Here is an 18,168-nt window from a genome sequence, read left to right on the forward strand (position 1 = left end):
ATTCCTGTTGCCCAGTGTCTGGATACTTGTCTGTTTTTTCCTATGTCAATGTGAGTCTGTAGTGTTTAAGGCACAAAAATAAATCCAATTCTTCTTATTCTATCATGTCACAAAACAAAAGCCAATGAACTGAATTTTTATAGCCAATTATTTTTGATAAAGATTTATTTATTTTAAAGGCAGAGCGACAGAGACAGGGAAACACACACACACACACAGGGAGAGAAAGATAAATTTAATTCCATGGGTTCACTCCCAAATGACTGCAATAGCTGGGGCTGGGAGAGGCTGAAACCAGGAACCAGGAATTCCATCTGGATCCTCCACAGGGGTGGCAGCAGCCAAGTACCTGGACCATCCTCTGCTGCTTTTCTTAGGCCTTAGCAGGGAGCTGGATTGGAAGATGAACAGCCTGGACTCAAACCGGTGCCCACATGGGATGCCTATGCTGCAGGCACCTGCCTCGGATTCTGGTTCCTTTAAAAGGAATGGAGAAAGACAGAAAGAACAGCCCAGAAAACAGGCCCAGAATAAGGACAAGGGCTGAATAGGTCTGAAAAGTCCTGTCTTGACACCACAGGGACTACTGTCAGCAGGGGCTACTCTGGGCCTTGTGAGACAGGAAAGACAAGTCACCCTGCTGTCAGAGACAGCAGACTGCTGGAGAAGAAAGGAACCTAGCTCATAACAAGAGCAGGCATAGTCCTCTATGGAACCCAATACTGAAAAGGTTAGAGCTGAGGGCTTGCCCACACGAGCTCTGACTGCCCATGGTGCTAGTGTGAGAATAAGGCTTGGGCTTTATCCTGAGTTCCCGAGATCACAGATCCTGGCTGGACAACTACTACTGTGGCACAAGATCAAAGGGGCAGCAAAGGTGACACGAGGATACCTGTTGTCCACTGTGTGGATAGCTGTCTATTTTTTCATATGCATACCTGAACTGGTAGAATTTAAGGCATAAGAATAAATCCAAACTTTGTTATTCTTTTGGGGATCAAAGCAAAAGCTAATGAACTGAATTTTTAGCAAATCATTTTTAAATAAATAAATATTTATTAGAAAGATGAGGAGAGAGAGATATTTTTCCATTCACTGCTTCACTACTCGATTGGCAGCAACAGTGCTGGCTGGAACAGGCTGAAACCAGGAGCCAGCTACAAAGCGATTATGTCAAAGTCCACGATGGAGTGAGCATAACTGGGCCCGGCTGCACAACACTGGGCCCCTCCTCAAGATTCCTCAGTTTCTGTCCCTGCCTGTAACAGACTCAGCATAGCAAACACATGGATCCCAGAGGTGCTCTGGTCTTCTTCCATTTGTTTCACCTCTAAAATTGGAAGGCTCTTCTTATCCTTTCATTAATCCATCAACTTTTCAGGAGAGAATTTTAAAAGGATATTTATATCCAGACTCTTACTCCCAATAGGGAAGTAAGAAGTTGAAGTCCAATGTTGCAGTTCATAGTTAAAACGATGGAGACATCCCAGCCCCATGTAGCTGGAACAGGAAGTTGGTTGGGAAGAGAATACAGGTCAGTGTTGGGGAGGCTTTGGTGGGCATGCAAGGCCAGCATCCCAGCATCCTACTTCATGCCAACAGGAGCACTGTCACACCGACACATTCAGATACAAGCTGAGAAGGAGAAGTCAGGAGCTCTTAAAGTCCATGCTCGGCCGGCGCCGTGGCTCAATAGGCTAATCCTCCACCTTGCGGCGCCGGCACACCGGGTTCTAGTCCCGGTCGGGGCGCCGGATTCTGTCCCGGTTGCCCCTCTTCCAGGCCAGCTCTCTGCTATGGCCAGGGAGTGCAGTGGAGGATGGCCCAGGTGCTTGGGCTCTGCACCCCATGGGAGACCAGGAAAAGCACCTGGATCCTGGTTCCTGCCATTGGATCAGTGCGGTGCGCCGGCTGCAGCGGCGGCCATTGGAGGGTGAACCAACGGCAAAGGAAGACCTTTCTCTCTCTGTCTCTCTCTCTCACTGTCCACTCTGCCTGTCAAAAAAAAAAAAAAAATCCATGCTCGGATTGGGCGGGATTTGAACAAAGCTTGCGTCACGCAGTGCCACACAAGGGATGTCTCATGCTGTAGCAGCAAACAATGAGAAACAACTCAGATCAGTCACTGTATGTGGTGACATTTGGACCAGCCCACCACACACTCACATTCAAATCTGAAGAATTCCCCTCTGCCCTGACCCTTCTCCAGTTCTCACCTGTAGAAGCTGTGAGAGACGTATCAGAATCCTGGGTGCTGTCGCTGCCTGGGTTGGAATAAAACAGGATCTGGTCAGAGCCCAAGGCGGTGTGGCTGCAGGAGGAATCATGGGGGGGCAGGTATGCTCCCCCATGGGCTCCTGGTACACCATCCCAGGAGTCTCAGGGGTCACCCACGTCACACTCACCTGTAGACTCAGCATACCTCCTTCCATTATTAACTGTAGAATGAACATAATACCCATGAGGCCAAGGATAAGGCAAGGCCATGAGGTCCTGGACCCCAAGGATGTTTCCAGAACATGACTGCAGGCCCAGGGCAAGATCAGGAAACAGGAGGACAGGAGAAGAGAAGGAATGGAGCAACCACCTCCCTGGAGGTCTGTCCTCAGTAAGGGGCTTTCCCCAGCGACCTCCAATGCTGGGAATCAGGTCCCCATCACGGCAGTCATCAGGGTGATGCTTCACCTTCATTCTCATACACACTTTGTAAGAGAGCACCAGCTAACAGGGCCCCTAGCCTGATAAGCATGTGCATGCATGTAAGCACATGTATGACTGGTACTTCCCAGTAAGCAGGCAGCAGCTCCCAGTGGGACAAGGAAAACTCAGCCTGCAGCCTTCACCCCTCCCTACCTGAGCTCTTCCTCTTCCTCATCACAAATGCAACCACAGCTGCTGTGACCACAGCTCCGAGGACCAGGCCAGCAACTACTCCCACATGAGCATGGTGGGCTGAGCAGGAGGCTCTGAGAGGGAAGGAAGGGGAGGTGAGGGCTGTGACCCCAGGGCTCAGCCCTGCCCCTGCTAAAGGCCCCAGCAGGGCTCTGCCCTCCCCACAGAGGCCCCGCCCCTCCTGCCCTCCTCACCCCATCTCAGGGTGAGGGGCTCGGGCAGCCCCTCGTGCTGCACACGGCACGTGTATCTCTACTCCTCCCCAGAAGGCACCACCACAGCCGCCCACTTCTGGAAGGTTCCGTCACCCCCAGGCCTGGTCTCCACGAGCTCCATGTCCTGGGTCTGGTCCTCCCCATCCCGCTGCCAGGTCAGTGAGATCTCCGCAGGGCCCAGCACCTCAGGGTGGCCTCCTTGTCAGAGATGGGGTGGTGGGCCACATGTGTCTTGGGGGGATCTGAAGGGAAGATTCAAGAAATTCAGAGGTTTTTCTGGATCTCCCATGGACCACTGAAGTAGCCCCAGGACCATCCTAAGAATGGACAGGACACTTGGAGTGGGGCAGTGAGTGCAGACCTCAGACACCAGGCTGGACTCAGATATCTGGAATAATCGCCCATTCCTGTAAAGTTCTAGAATCAGAGTGAGCCCAGGTATGAAGCTCAGGTCTCAGAGAGTTCATGTCTGACCTGAGTGGAGGTCAAAGACTGGAAAGGGAAATCAGTCCTCTGGAGACCTCGGGTGGGGGCCCTGACACCCAAGGTTGAAGGTCATACGGCTCAGTAATTTCGGGGATCCTCTTACTTTTCAACACGGCAGAGACTGGATCCCTTAATGATCCCAGAGAGGAGCACAGGCCCTCAGATTCACTGCTTCACACAGGATCTGGAAACCCAGCAGGATTCTTCCGCCTCCGGAGCTGAGGGAGGCAGTGCTCTAAGCTGGATACTCTCTTGTTCTCTCTCTTGTGAGACTCGGGCTGGGAGACTGACCCGTGATAGGGAGGTGCCCCGTGGCCCCACGTACCTACGCGCTGCAGGGTCTCCTTCCCCATCTCCAGGAACCCACGGAGCCACTTCACGCACTCGCCCTCCAAGAAGGACGTGCACTGCTCCCCATCCCACTCGGGCTTCCAGATGTTAGGCCTGGTGTCCACCACGGTCCAGGAGTGCAGGTGCTCATTTAGGGCAAGGTAGTCGGCGCCATCGTATGCGTACTGACTGTATCCCCGGAGGAAGCGCCCATCCGGCCCCACTTCGCAGACTGGAGTGTGTGAGACCCTGGCCCCGCCAGTCCTGCGGTCAGCCTGGGCACCACAAGCCAGTCACCCACTCCACCCAGAAACAAATGCACCCACTTACTGCCCCCGCCCCCAGAGTCCGACCAGAGATGATGATGGTCCTCGCCTTTTCCCACCGCAACTGAAACCGAACCACAGGGAATCCCCGGGCTCTTGCTGGGTGAAGGAGATGCGCGCGTCCTGGGGCCACAGGGGGAAGCTCTGAGGAGACTCTGGCAACCCGGGACGGGGAGGGGTCGCGGGCTGTGATCGGCCCGTGTCACTCACCGGCCTCGCTCTGGTTGTAGTAGATGCGCAGGTAGTTCAGGACCTCGAGGTAACTTAGCATTTCGCCCTTCAAGATCTGCGTTTGCGTGTCCCAGAACCCGGGCTCCACCTGCCGCCCCCACGGCTCCCGAGGCTCGGCCCTGGGACTCGCGGCGTCGCTGTCGAAGCGCCCGCATTGCGTGTCGTCCACGTAGCCCACGGCAGTGAAGCGCGGCTCCCCCAGGCCAGCCCGGGACACGGTGGTGTGGAGAAATCTCATGGAGTGCGAGCCTGCGGGCGACAGGCGTTGGGGTCCGGCTCAGAACTCCTGGGTCCGAAGTGCAAAGGACTCAAGGTAGTGAAGCTGCAAAAGGTGACTGCACAAGGGACTGGGTCAGGGGAGGGAGCAGGACCGGCGCGGCCGAGGTGGTGGCGTCTGGGCCGGGGGCTGAGGAGATGCCGCTGCCCGGTCCCCACGCTCCTGCCCCACAGAGGTCGTCTCCATCCCGACCCCGTACTCACCCGCCTGAGTCTGGGTTAGGGTCAAGGCCCCTGCGAGTAGCAGGAGGAGGGTCCGAGGCATCAAGGAAAACATACTGCAGTTCTAGGAAGAATCTGAGTCCCAGCGGCTCCGGGGATTTTATAGCTGAATTCCGGCGGCACTGATTGGCTCCTCTGGAAACCTTACGTCCAATGGGAGTGAGATGTGGGCGCGCGTCATGAGTGTCCAGGCAGAAGGATCTGGCCCGAGTTGTGAGAAGGGAAGTGAAACTCTGGGACGCGGGGACTACTCGCCGCTTGGCTTCCCCGGCCCAACCCTGCCCTCGGACCGCGACCCTGAGCGCCACGCCAGAATCTGAGACTTTGACCCCAGGTTTCCATGGGACCTGGCACCAAGGCTCCTTTCGCAGCACCTTCCCGAGGCAGGGCGCGGGGCCTAAATCAGCAGGTATCAGACGTTTTGGCTCTAGGATCTCAAGTGTGTTCTTTGGAATTAATGATAACCCCAAGGATAATTTTGTCTTCCGTTATATCTACCAACTTAGAAATGACAATCATTTAAAAGATTTAACACGTTAGAATATCCCATGGCACATTCAAATAGTCTCTCCTCTCTCTTGCAGGCAGCCCGTCATCGTGTTCCACCATGAGGTCTTGCCAGAGGACCAGTGCCAGGGCCTGGTGCGTGAGCCTCCAGGGCTGTGAGTAAAATAACCTCTCCTCTTTACAGAGTTATACTGCCTCAGGTGTTTCCTCTTGGGATTAAAAACCGCTCAGTACATGGAGCAAAATTGGAATAAGTCAAGGATAGCCTACAGACATTTTCAGAGGCTATGGTGTCAGTGTCTTACTTTCCGTGTCCCTTAGACCTCCTCATGCTGGATGATGGGAAATGAAAATGGTGGAGAAAACCTAAGGGGGAGCCAACAGGATGAAGGCAACCGGGGAGCCTGCATAAGGGAGAAGCCAAGGGCTGTTCAGGGAGAGTGAAGGAGGTCCATGATGTCAGCCCTTCCCAGGTGTGTAAGCATGGAGGCCACGCCTGGCCCGGCCAGAGCTGTGGGACAGGCACCTTCACAAAGATGACGTGGTGGGCCACTGAATGTGCTTGGATGTCTTCATGAGAATAAAGTGCATTTGTGTTACTCTAGCATAACGCTACAGACGGGGTAAATGATACAGAACAGAGGTTCATTGTCACAATTTTGCAGGCTGTGAATTACAGGATCAAGGTCAAGGCTCTGGCAAGGACCTTCTTCCTGCACTCTCACAGCCCTGGGGGTAAGGGTGCAAGCGAGGGGGCCACAGAGGCCAGAGTGGGAACACTGCTCCTGGCCTGATGGCGTTCAACGTTAGCAAGTGTGGAACCCTCTGGACCCACACAGATCCCATCAGCCCCATCTCCTAACACCACCACATCAGGGATCACGTTTCCAACACACAGACTTTGATAGACACATTCTAACCATGGAGCAGATCCTAGAAGTGAGTTTGGGAGAAAGTTAGTAATGAGTACAAAAGAAACTAACCAAGTTAAGGAACAGACATTGGTTAACTCCAGGGAAATGAAAAAGTCAATTAAACAAAAGATAAGTAATTATAGCTACTAATCTGCTTGTTTCTAGCATTTGTGTAGTCATAAGAATGTAAACACCGAGGGGCCAGCGCTGTGGCACAGTGGGTTAACGCCCTCGCCTGAAGTGCCCTCGTCCCATACGGGCGCGGATTCGAGACCCGGCTGCTCCACTTCCGATGCAGCTCTCTGCCATGGCCTGGGAAAGCAGTAGAAGATGTCCCAAGTCCTTGGGCCCCTGCACCCACGTGAGAGACCTGGAAGAAGCTCCTGGCTCCTGGCTTTGGATTGTTGCAGCTCTGGCTGATGCAGCCACCTGGGAAGGGGAGACAGGAAACCTGAGAAACATATACAATGTAGTCTTTTTTTTTTTTTTAAGACTTATTTATTTGAAAGTCAGAGTTACACATAGAGAGAAGGAGAGGCAGAGAGAGAGAGGTCTTCCATTCGCTGGTTCACTCTCCTATTGGCAGCAACAGCCAGAGCTGTGTCAATCTGAAGCCAGGAGCCAGGAGCTTCTTCCCAGTCTCCCACATGGGTGCAGGGGTCCAAGGGCTTGGGCCATCTTCTACTGCTTTCCCAGGCCATAGCAGAGAGCTGGATCAGAAGTGGAGCAGCCAGGATCAAACTGGTGCCCATATGGGATGCCAGCACTGCAGGCAGGGTTTAACCCACAGGCCCCCAAGCTTCATTTCTTTTTTTCGAAACGGATATCCCGATGATCCATAAGCGTATATTGAAAACCGTCTTTTCAGGCTGGCGCCGCGGCTCACTAGGCTAATCCTCCGCCTTGCGGCGCCGGCACAGCTGGTTCTAGTCCTGGTCGGGGCGCCGGATTCTGTCCCGGTTGCCCCTCTTCCAGGCCAGCTCTCTGCTGTGGCCAGGGAGTGTAGTGGAGGATGGCCCAGGTCCTTGGGCCCTGCACCCCATGGGAGACCAGGAGAAGCACCTGGCTCCTGCCATCGGATCAGCGTGGTGCGCCGGCACAGTGCGCCGGCTGTGGCAGCCATTGGAGGGTGAACCAACAGCAAAAGGAAGACCTTTCTCTCTGTCTCTCTCTCTCACTGTCCACTCTGCCTGTCAAAAAAAAAAAAAAAAAAAAAAAAGTCTTTTCTCCATGAAATTATCTTGGCACCTTTGTTGAAAGCCCATTGAAAATAATAGTGTGGTGCCACAATGGGATCTTCTTCTGCTACAGTGATCTAGATATCTAACTTTAAACTGATTCCATGTTCTGTTGATTACTATAGCTTCATAGTAAGTTTTGGAATAAAAGCTTTCCAATTTTGTTCTAGTTTTTTCAAAAGTAGCTATTCTACGTCTTATGTCTTTCTCTAAAAATTTAAAAATCAACACGTGGCGAGGCCAAGGCAACTTCGGCTGGCTGACAAGGTCACAGCAGAAGGTCTGTCTCAGCAAGGCGTGAGAATGACAGCTGAGGTCCTCTTGGCGGTTTTAGGTTTGTTGGGAACTACACTCTGCATAAGCAAGCTGGAGCTTCCTGGTGGTCCTGCTAATGATTGCTGTATTCCTAATTTTAGGGAAGAATGCTTAGTCTCATAATCCCCAAAATGTCCATTGCTTTGTAGAATTTTAATCAAGCAGAATGTTAGTGTAGGAGAAGGGGTTGATGCTTTATACAAGGTTGAGCTGTTGTGTAAAAGAATTAAAAGGCAACAGGCTCCCTGGTATATACTTCCCACTAGAATAAAGATAAGTGTTATTAAAGCTTTAATTCAATATGTGCTACAAATATAGCAATGGTTAAAAAAAAAAGGGAGAGAATGATCCAACATGGGAAGTGAGATACACAGCAGACCCATAGAATGGCAGATGTCCTAAACAGCACTCTGGCCTCAGAATCAGCCGTTAAGGCATGCGGATCTGGCTGAAAAGACCATGTGAGTATTTCAGGCATGGAAAGCCAAGTCACTCTGGGGAAAAAAAAACCTAAATGAAAGATCTCTGCGAATGAGATCCCAGTGGAAAGAACGGGTCATCAAAGAAGGAGGTACCTTTCTCTGAAGGGAGGAAGAACTTCCACTTTGACCATGGTCTTGTCTAAATATGATCAGAGTCAGTGAACTCAGGGGGCTTCCATAGCCTTGGCAGCTCATGACAAGAGCCTAGGATGATTACTGATGCCATAAACAAGAGTGTCAATTTGTTAAGTCAACAACAGGAGTCACTGTGCACTTACTCCTCATGTAGGATCTTTGTCGTTAGTGTGCTGTACATTGAGATTTAATGCTATAACTAGTACTGAAGCAGTCTTTTTCACTTGATGTTTCTGTGTGGGAGCAAACTGTTGAAATCTTTACTTAATGTATGCTAAACTGATCTTCTGTATTTAAAGAGAATCGAAAATGAATCATGATGTGAATGGAAAGGGAGAGTGCGAGGGAAAGGGGAGGGTTGCGGGTGGGAGGGATGTTATGGGGGGGAAGCCACTGTAATCAATGGGCTGTACTTTGGAAATTTATATCTATTAAATAAAAGTTAAAAAAAATCAAAAAAAAAAAAAGGATGTCAAAACTGTGGAATAGATCTAAGGGACCTTTAGATAAGTTCAATAAACAATTAAAGAGTTACCGAAAGAACTGCAAAGAGGGGATACATTTAAAAGAGGACATGCTTTGAACTTGGGGCTTCTAGTAAAGGTTAGAGTAGGAAGGTAATATTCTAGCTTCTGTAATCAGTTTCTGCATAGCTCAGCAGCACTCCAGGTCTTGACTTTTGTGGGCAGCCCGTAATCTCGCACCTGCCTGTCATAGTAACCCATGCTCTGCGTATGTCCTTGAAAATCAAAGAAATTCTCACTAGATGAAAGTGAACAACAGACTTGTTATTGTAAGAAGAAAGAATCATTGTGTGACTTATGATATAAAGTCTGGTGCTTGAGAGCCAGAGTCATGCCATCAGCCTTGCTGTGAGTGTGTCTCTCATTTCAAGTGCCAACACCTCTCAGACCTTGGGACCCCTGGACCAACTGGAGCTGGTCTCTGGCAAACATGTCAATTAAAAAATAAACCACAAAGGACTTCATCTGAAGGGAGAGTAGTTCTGTCATTCTTTAACCCAGACTGTTTGCTTTAGGAAGTAAAGCAACATAAAGCCGTGGGTGAGTCGGTGAGCGAGGGAGGGCTGTGGTTGGTAGTTTTACAGACATTTAGAAGCCCGGGACTGTGGAGGCAGAGGGGCTAGGATCCTGTTCCCTTGGGCTGTCACTCATGGGGACTTTTTTTTTTTTTTTTTAATCTGATAAGGCACATTGACTCATTCCTCTTTAAGACATGAATTAGATAATGAGTGACTTTCCAGAGGAAGTGAGGTGGCTATCACATCTTGAGGATTTGGGAGATTATAGGTGGGAGGGGGGTTAATAAAAAAGATAATATCCTATGTTTCATCAACTATTTCATACTGAGTGTGTGAGAATGCAGACTGCCTTAATGGTAAGTGCTACAGAAACCTTAAAACTGTATTTGATTTGGGAATTTTTCATTCTTTTTGTACTTACATGTTGGATTGCTTTGTAGTTTTTAATAAAATAATTCTCAATTTTTTTTTCTTTGCCCTCCACTGTGAGGGTAAATATTAGCCTTCCCGCCACCATCATCAGTCTGATATAAAACATTGCAAGGGTTACAACTTCCTCTTTTACAACCTGAATCAAACATGAACTTAAACAGAAGGCACTGAGCCATTCAACAAGTCCTTTTGGAAGCCACGCCCATTTTGATTTGCTACTTGTTCCTCGTTCCTGCTGCCTTACCTCAGGATCTCTTTGTCAGATGCAGCTTCTGTGGGCTGCGGAAAGCTGGCTATATGGAGAAGGTGCTTCCAGCTGACATTCCAGCCTGGATCCAGAGGGATGGCTGCTGCTTTTTATGGTCATGTTCTATGTTAGTGTTTGCACTCAAGTAGAGAGAGCTCGATTGAAGCTGCACTGGACGGTTCTTTTCGTTTGTAAATTTAGCTTTTAATTGGAAACATTAAATAAAATTGATCAATGTAGGGATGATTTTCATCTTCTTTTATTTATTTATTTACTTGACAGAGTTAGACAGTGAGAGAGACAGAGAGAAAGGTTTTCCTTCCATTGGTTCATCCCCCAAATGGCCGCCACGGCTAGAACTATGCTGATCCGAAGCCAGGAGCCAGGTGCTTCTTCCTGGTCTCCCATGTGGGTGCAGGGCCCAAGCACTTGGACCATCCTCCACTGCCCTCCCAGGCCACAGCAGAGAGCTGGACTGGAAGAGGAGCAACCGGGACTAGAACCCGGTACCCATATGGGATGCTGGCGCTGCAGGTGGAGGATTTGCCAAGTGAGCCACGGTGCTGGCCCCAATTTTCATCTTAATAATATCGAGTTTTTCAATCCATACACATGGTATGGCCCTCTGTTCTTTATGTCTTGTTATTTATTTTTGCACTATTTTGTAGTTTTGAGGGTGGACTTGTATCTTTTTAATTAAATTTGTTTCTAAGTATTTTTTGTTACTTCTAAGTAAGGTTTTTTGTAGATTTATAGGAAGTAGTAAAAATAGTACAGAAGATTCTGTTACCAGGTGCTTATTAATAAATTTAGAATATTAATAAGCCTTTTGGGTTCTTGCCATGAATTCAGAGAATTCTGAATACTGGTGCAAATAAATGAGACAGCATGATACATTTTTAAGCTTTTTATTCAGTGAGAGAAATGCATAGGAGAGTGAGGGCGTTATCTAATCTAAGGGAGAAGTGAAAGTCTGGAGATTAGGTTGGAGTTCACACCAAGCAGAAAGCAGGCCAAAAGCCACGTGCAGCAAGAGTTTTGAGCAGCTATTAACAGCTTATCATGGGCAGCGGAGCAGAGACAGAGAGCGATTTTGGGGCATTCCTGGCCTTTTATATGCTTTTCAAAGGGGAGTGGTTATATGGTCTGGTGGGCAGATGGGCGTCCAAGTGTGGTCAGGTAGGGACATGAGATCAAACAAGGGCGTGGTGAAGGCGTGGTCTTCCAGCTTACAGAATTAATATGTTTTGTTCAATCTGCCTGCCTATATCAGTTCCATTTAGTCTTTGCCCTATTTTCTCTAATTTTTAGCATGTTGAATAACCATTGAATATTTGTTATAACTAAGAAATGATCACTTTTATAACTGAATAAGCTGAATAGTTTTTTTGTATTTTACTAGTTTTTCTACCAATAACTCTTTTCTATATCAGGATCAAATCCAGGATACTACATTGCTTTTAGCTGAAAAAATGTTGATGTTATTGTAAATGGAGGTTATGGAAATATTTCCCAATTGCTTGTTGTTAGTACATAAAAATAAAATTGATTTTAGTGTATTAACCATATTAATCTGTGGCCCTGCTAAGTTGATTTATTAATCCTAGTAACTTTTGGGAGTGCTGAAAGATTTTTAATATGCATTATCATGCTTTCTGCACAGAAGGGCAGATTTATTTGTCTATTTAGAAGTTTTAATTTCATGTTTGTACTTTTTGCGTTGGTTAGGGCATCCAGAACAAGACTGATTAAATGGTGAGATCAGATATCTGCTTTGTTGCTGATTCTAGGAAGCAAGCACTGAGCCTTTGATCACTGAGTAGATGTCTATAGCCAGGTTGAAAAGTTCCTTGCTATTTCTAGTTTGCTAGAAATTTCATCATGAAATGATGTTGAATTTGGACAGGTGTTTTTCTGCATCCATTGTAATGAACGTATAGCTTTTGTCTTTCATTCTAATACTTTGGTGAATTGTTTTACAAGTGTTTAACCAAACTTGCTTTCCTATGATAACAATAAAACTGATGTGCAGAGATGTGTTTGTTGCTATGAATTTTAAAATTTGATTTCCTGATAGTTTGTGTCTGTGTTCCTGAGGGATACTTGTCCATTTCTTCCCAGTGATGTTTTTCTTTGGTTAGTTTTGGATCAGGATGATGGTTCTCTGGTGTGCCTTTCCCCCCTGTAGTTCTGAGCCTAGCACATGTTCCTACTCCTTCTCCAAGGTTACAGGTATTTTTAATTCTCACTACACTGTTCCTCATCCCTGGAACAAAGCATTGTGGCCACCTCACCAAGAGGCACTCCTTGTTCACATGCAGTCTCATGGGAAAAACAGACACCAGTGTCCTCACAGCTCTTCAGGGTTTTTGTTAACCATCACCTGATTCCAGTGTTACCTATCCTGTTATTGTGTTAATGGGGCTGTAAAGATTATGGAGCCTATAAATTTCCTTTACCAAAATACCTAGAAGAGTTAATATTTCATCACTCAATACATCACCAAGTTAAAAGGAACTAAACCCATATCAACATGGACAGATCTCAGAAAAAAGCAAGTTAGAGAATTGTGTATATATCCAAAATTGTGAATTTTGGAATACGTGAACAGCACATATTGAATAAGAGAAGGAAGTCATGGAATAGAGGAAGCACAGGACCTTGAGCTGGAAAAGAAAAAATAAAATCAACTCATTTAATGCCATGTAGAAAAAAAAATCAAAGGGGACATCTATATATGAAAATCCATAGAAGACCAGGAAAGACATTTTTAGAATGCAATGAAATTTATCAAATCAAAATAAAATACTCCCTGCACTCAGACGCAGGAAGAGGATGCACTTGCTGAATCTGTCAGGTGAATGTGTGTTTTTCTCCTCTTTGCTTGTGGGGTAGGCAAGGAGAGAGAAGAGCTGGAAGGTGAGGAAAATCAGCTCCCTTCACCTACTGAGGTGCTGTCCTCCTTCCAGCCACATTTGTACGTCCCCACTGTTCTGGGGAAATGATTTACAACAGCAGTCTTTCTGCTAAAATTGGATCCCCTTGCCTCGTGAGCTAGTAGGCTGGGCTGAAGTCCCAGACCATCATTTAACTGTGCTCCAAATTTGACTTAAGTTTTATGGGTTCCTTATAAATGAAACAAATCAAGTGATTTTGGATTGTTTATAAATTTATTTTAAATGTTCTCAATTTTTAACAGGTTTAATACAGTATATTCCAAAGGAAAACTACATTATTTTGTATTTAACCTATGTATTTATATTCAAGCATAAAGTCAGGCTGTATCACTTTAAAGAAATTTATTTCCATTAGTTTGAAAAAACCTTTTTCTTAACCATGAAGGCACATTGATTAGCAAAATTTAAAATGATTTATTTACTTATTTGAAAGGAAGAGTGACAGAGACATCTTCCATCTAATGAGTCATTCCCCAAATGGCTATAACAGCTAGGATTAGTCCAGACCAGAGGCAGGAGCCAGGAGCCAGGAATTCTGTCTGGCTCTCTCATATGGGTAGCAGGGACCCAAGTACTTGAACCATCATCTGCTGCTTCCCAGGCACATTAGCAGGGAGCTGGATTGGAAGCTGAGTAGATAGGACTCAAACTAGCACTCTGGATGTAGGTGTCCCAAGCAGATTGGGCCACAATGCCCTCCCTGTTGCTTTTGTTTTCTATACCTATTGAAGTAAAATTCTTCTTATATCTTTTAGGGTGATGAATTACATTAATTGATATCTGATGAATGAAGTGATAGCTGTGTGATTTTTATACTTAAGTATATTGCAAAATTCCATATGCTGATATTTTTCTTAGGAATTTGCTTGTAAAATTTTCCAGGTATTTTCCTCTTGTATTGTGCTTCACAGGTTTTGTTATCAAGGTTATGAGATGGGGAATACTAACTCTTTCTATGTCTCTGGAGGAATTGGTAGATGATTGGAATTGTTTCTTTTAACAAATTTTTATTTTAAATTTTAAAGTAAATTTTAACAGATTGAATGTGATTTGTAGATACAATTATTTAAAAAAAATTTTTTTATTTATTTGAGAGTTACAGACGGTGAGAGGGAGAGACAGAGAGAAAGGTCTTCCGTCCGTTGGTTCACTCCTCAGGTGGCCGCAATGGCCGCAGCTGCGCCGATCCAAAGCCAGGAGTCAGGTGCTTCTTCCCGGTCTCCCATGTGAGTGCAGGGGCCCAAGGATTTAGGCCATCTTCTACTGCTGTCCCAGGCCACAGCAGAAAGCTGGATTGGAAGAAGAGCAGCCGGACTAGAACCGGCACCCATATGGGATGCTGGTGCTGCAGGTGGAGGATTAACCTACTGTGCCACGGCACCAGCTCCTGTAGATACAATTCTAAGAACATAATGATATTCCCTTTCTCCCTCTTTCCCACCCTCCTTTTTTCTAGTTTTTGAGATAACATTTAAATTTATGTTATAGTAAAAGGCTTAATAATTCACCAAATAAGAAATTTGACAAGTAAAAAGCAAAAAACCCTAGTTCCATGGGATATAGACAATGGTTATAAAAAAATAATTGAATGGAGCCGGCGCCGCGGCTCACTAGGCTAATCCTCCGCCTAGCGGCGCCGGCACACCGGGTTCTAGTCCCGGTCGGGGCGCCGGATTCTGTCCCGGTTGCCCTTCTTCCAGGCCAGCCCTCTGCTGTGGCCAGGGAGTGCAGTGGAGGATGGCCCAGGTGCTTGGGCCCTGCACCCCATGGGAGACCAGGAAAAGCACCTGGCTCCTGGCTCCTGGCTCCTGCCATCGGATCAGCGCGGTGCGCCGGCCGCAGCGCGCCAGCCGCGGCGGCCATTGGAGGGTGAACCAACGGCAAAAGGAAGACCTTTCTCTCTGTCTCTCTCTCTCACTGTCCACTCTGCCTGTCAAAAAAAAAAAAAATTGAATGGAAAAATGAAAATTTCACCCAAATACAATAAATTTTAAAGGAACCACAGATCATGAAAACTATGTTAGTGTAATATTGTTAATCATTGGTTTGACAAAAGTATAAAACAAAGGTTTTTTAAAAAAATACTTTATTTATTTATTTGCCTGATAGAGTTACAGACAGTGAGAGAGAGCTGTGTCTATTTTGCTGCAAATGGTTGAATTTCATTTTTTAAAAAGGTTTATTTATTTGAGAGGTAGAGTTACAGAGAGAGGGAGAGACAAAGAGAAAAGTCTTCCATCTGCTGGTTCACTCCCCAGATAGCCACAATGGATGGATCTGGGTCAGTATGAAGCCAGGAGCCAGGAGGTTCTTCTGGGACTCCCACGCGGGTGCAGGGGCCCAAGCACTTGAGACATCTGCTGCTGCTTTCCTAGGCCATAGCAGAGAGCTGGACCGGAAGAAGAGCAGCTGAGACACCAACCGGTGCCCATATGGGATGCCAGTGCCACAGGCAGAGGTTTAACCTAATACATAACCACAGTGATGGCCCCTTTTTTATAGTTGAATAATATTACATCATGTATATACACCACGTTTTCTGTATGCATGCATCTGATGATGGACACCTTGGTTGACTACAAATTTTGGCTGCTGTGAACAGTGCTTCTATAAACATGGTGGTGCTGGTATCTCTGATTCATTCTGTTAAAGACTGTTGGATCATATGGCAAGTCTATTTCTAGTTTTTAAGGAAATCTCCACACTGTTTTCCATGGCCACTGCACTAATTTACATTCCCACCAAGAGGGTATAAGTGTGGAAATATTTTTTGTTTTGCAAAGCTTTCTCAAAAAATCTCCTGGGCACAGGAGAAATTAAGGTTTCCACTGATACATTCTTGCTAAAGAAAAACGGGGAAGTAGAAACATCACATTGAGCAGAAAGTTGAAAGGTACAATTTATTGCCTACAGGGTAAACAATGGTCTGATGTTAAGGTCTTACATAAACTTAGGTAGTAACCAAATGTTTGGCCAGAGTCCAAGTATGTGGAAGAACAACTGGTCGCAGGAGTTTTGGAGACATACATATGCGTAGAATTCTTGCAACAGGCCCAGAATGTGGAGATGCGTGCATCTCAAGGAAATGTTCAGCAAAAGAACATTGAAGAGGAGACTCATATTGAGTCTCTGTACTTGTTGGTCATCCTGTTTCTCAGCTTCCCCAATTTTTGATCAGTGGAGTAACAAAAGATTCTAAACAAGAACAGTCTCGCCACTGTCTTGCTAAACTGGCCTTGTTTTTTGCAACTCATTATTTCCTTCCTTCCTTCCTTCCTTCCTTCCTTCCTTCCTTCCTTCCTTCCTTCCTTCCTTCCTCCTTTTTTAAAGATTTATTTTATATACTTAAAAGAGTTACAGAGAGAGGCAAAGACAGAGAGAGGGAGCAAAAGGTCTTGCCACTCCCCAAATGGCAGCAATGGCTGGGGCTGGGACAGGCTGAACTCAGGAGCCAGAATCTTCTTCTGGTATCCCATGTGGGTTCAGGGGCCCAAGCACTTGGGCCATCTTCTGTTGCCTTCCTAGGCACATTAGTAGGGAGCTGGATCAAAAGTGAAGCAGCCAGGTCTCAAACCAGTGCCCATATGGGATGCTGGTGCTGTAGGCTGTGACTTTACCTGCTATGCCACAGAGCTGGTTGCTCTCATTTATTTCTAACCAAACTCACTGGGACATCTGAATCCTTAACCCATAAAATTTGTTCCTTGGGTCCTATTGGTTACTAAATATGCACAGCTAAACACATAAAATATACTAGTTAAAACTGTTGGCTATTTGTTATGTGAAAAAATGTGGTTGTAAATGGCCTCGACCTTGCAATATCAAGCATTTGAGCATAAGCAATGGCAGTGGACTTCTACTTACTTTTACTGATGGATATAGATACAGGCTACAGAGATTTTGTATTGTTTGGTCTGATTTTTCTTTTTTTTTTTTTTTTTTTTGACAGGCAGAGTGGACAGTGAGAGAGAGAGACAGAGAGAAAGGTCTTCCTTTGCCGCTGGTTCACCCTCCAATGGCCGCCGCTGCAGCCGGCGCACCGCGCTGATCCTGGCAGGAGCCAGGAGCCAGGTGCTTTTTCCTGGTCTCCCATGGGGTGCAGGGCCCAAGCACCTGGGCCATCCTCCACTGCACTCCCTGGCCATAGCAGAGAGCTGGCCTGGAAGAGGGGCAACCGGGACAGAATCCGGTACCTTTCTCTGAAGGGAGGAGAGAACTTCCACTTTGACTATGGCCTTGTCTAAATAAGGTCATAGTTTGTGAACTCAGGAGGCTTCCATAGCCTTGGCAGTTCATGACAAGGGCCTCGGGTGATCACTCACGTCATAAATAAGCGTGTCAATTGTTCAATCAACAACAGGAGTCACTGTGCATTTACTCCACATGTAGGACCTCTGTCCTTAATGTGTTGTACTGTACAAATTAATGGTAAAACTAGTCTTCAAACAATTCTTTATACTTTGCGTGTCTGTGTGGGAGCAACCTGTTGAAATCTTTACTTAATATAGAGCTGATCTTCTGTATATAAAGATAATTAAAAATGAATCTTAATGAAGAATGGGATGGGAGAGGGAGTAAATGATGGGATGGTTTGCGGATGGGAGGGTGGTATGAGGGGAAAAACCTCTATAATCCAAGAGCTTTATTTTCAAAATTTATATTTATTAAATAAAATTTTCTTTAAAAAAAGAAAGAAAGATACATAAAAGATCAAAATCAAATTTGCAATGATGAAAATGCATGAGATATAAACACTGGATATCAGGTGCAGTTATTGGTAGACTGAATCATGGAAGAAAAGATTCCTGACCTTAAAGATGAACACATTGAAACTTTCCAAAACTACATGAAAATTTTTACAATGCAAGTTGTTTATGATATTCAGATATGATCTGTATAACAATAATAGTACTAAATGGTA

General features: G+C 46.2%; 1 long non-coding RNA gene and 1 pseudogene across 2 annotated transcripts; one reads left to right on the forward strand and one right to left on the reverse strand.

The window, feature by feature from the left end:
• Positions 1-1,033: 1,033 nt before the first annotated feature.
• On the reverse strand, positions 1,034-5,074 carry LOC138849690 (RLA class I histocompatibility antigen, alpha chain 11/11-like; annotated as a pseudogene).
• A 152-nt stretch (positions 5,075-5,226) lies between these two features.
• On the forward strand, positions 5,227-7,853 carry LOC138849692 (uncharacterized). Of its 2 annotated transcripts, XR_011388741.1 has the most exons (3): positions 5,227-5,387; positions 5,563-5,640; positions 5,807-7,853. It is a non-coding gene; the product is annotated as an uncharacterized lncRNA (long non-coding RNA). The 2 variants fall into 2 exon arrangements; XR_011388740.1 differs by having other exon boundaries at positions 5,563-7,853.
• The last annotated feature ends 10,315 nt before the right edge of the window (positions 7,854-18,168 follow it).

The sequence above is a fragment of the Oryctolagus cuniculus genome, chromosome 5, assembly GCF_964237555.1.
Source record: "Oryctolagus cuniculus chromosome 5, mOryCun1.1, whole genome shotgun sequence".
Classification (NCBI taxonomy): Eukaryota; Metazoa; Chordata; class Mammalia; order Lagomorpha; family Leporidae; genus Oryctolagus; species Oryctolagus cuniculus.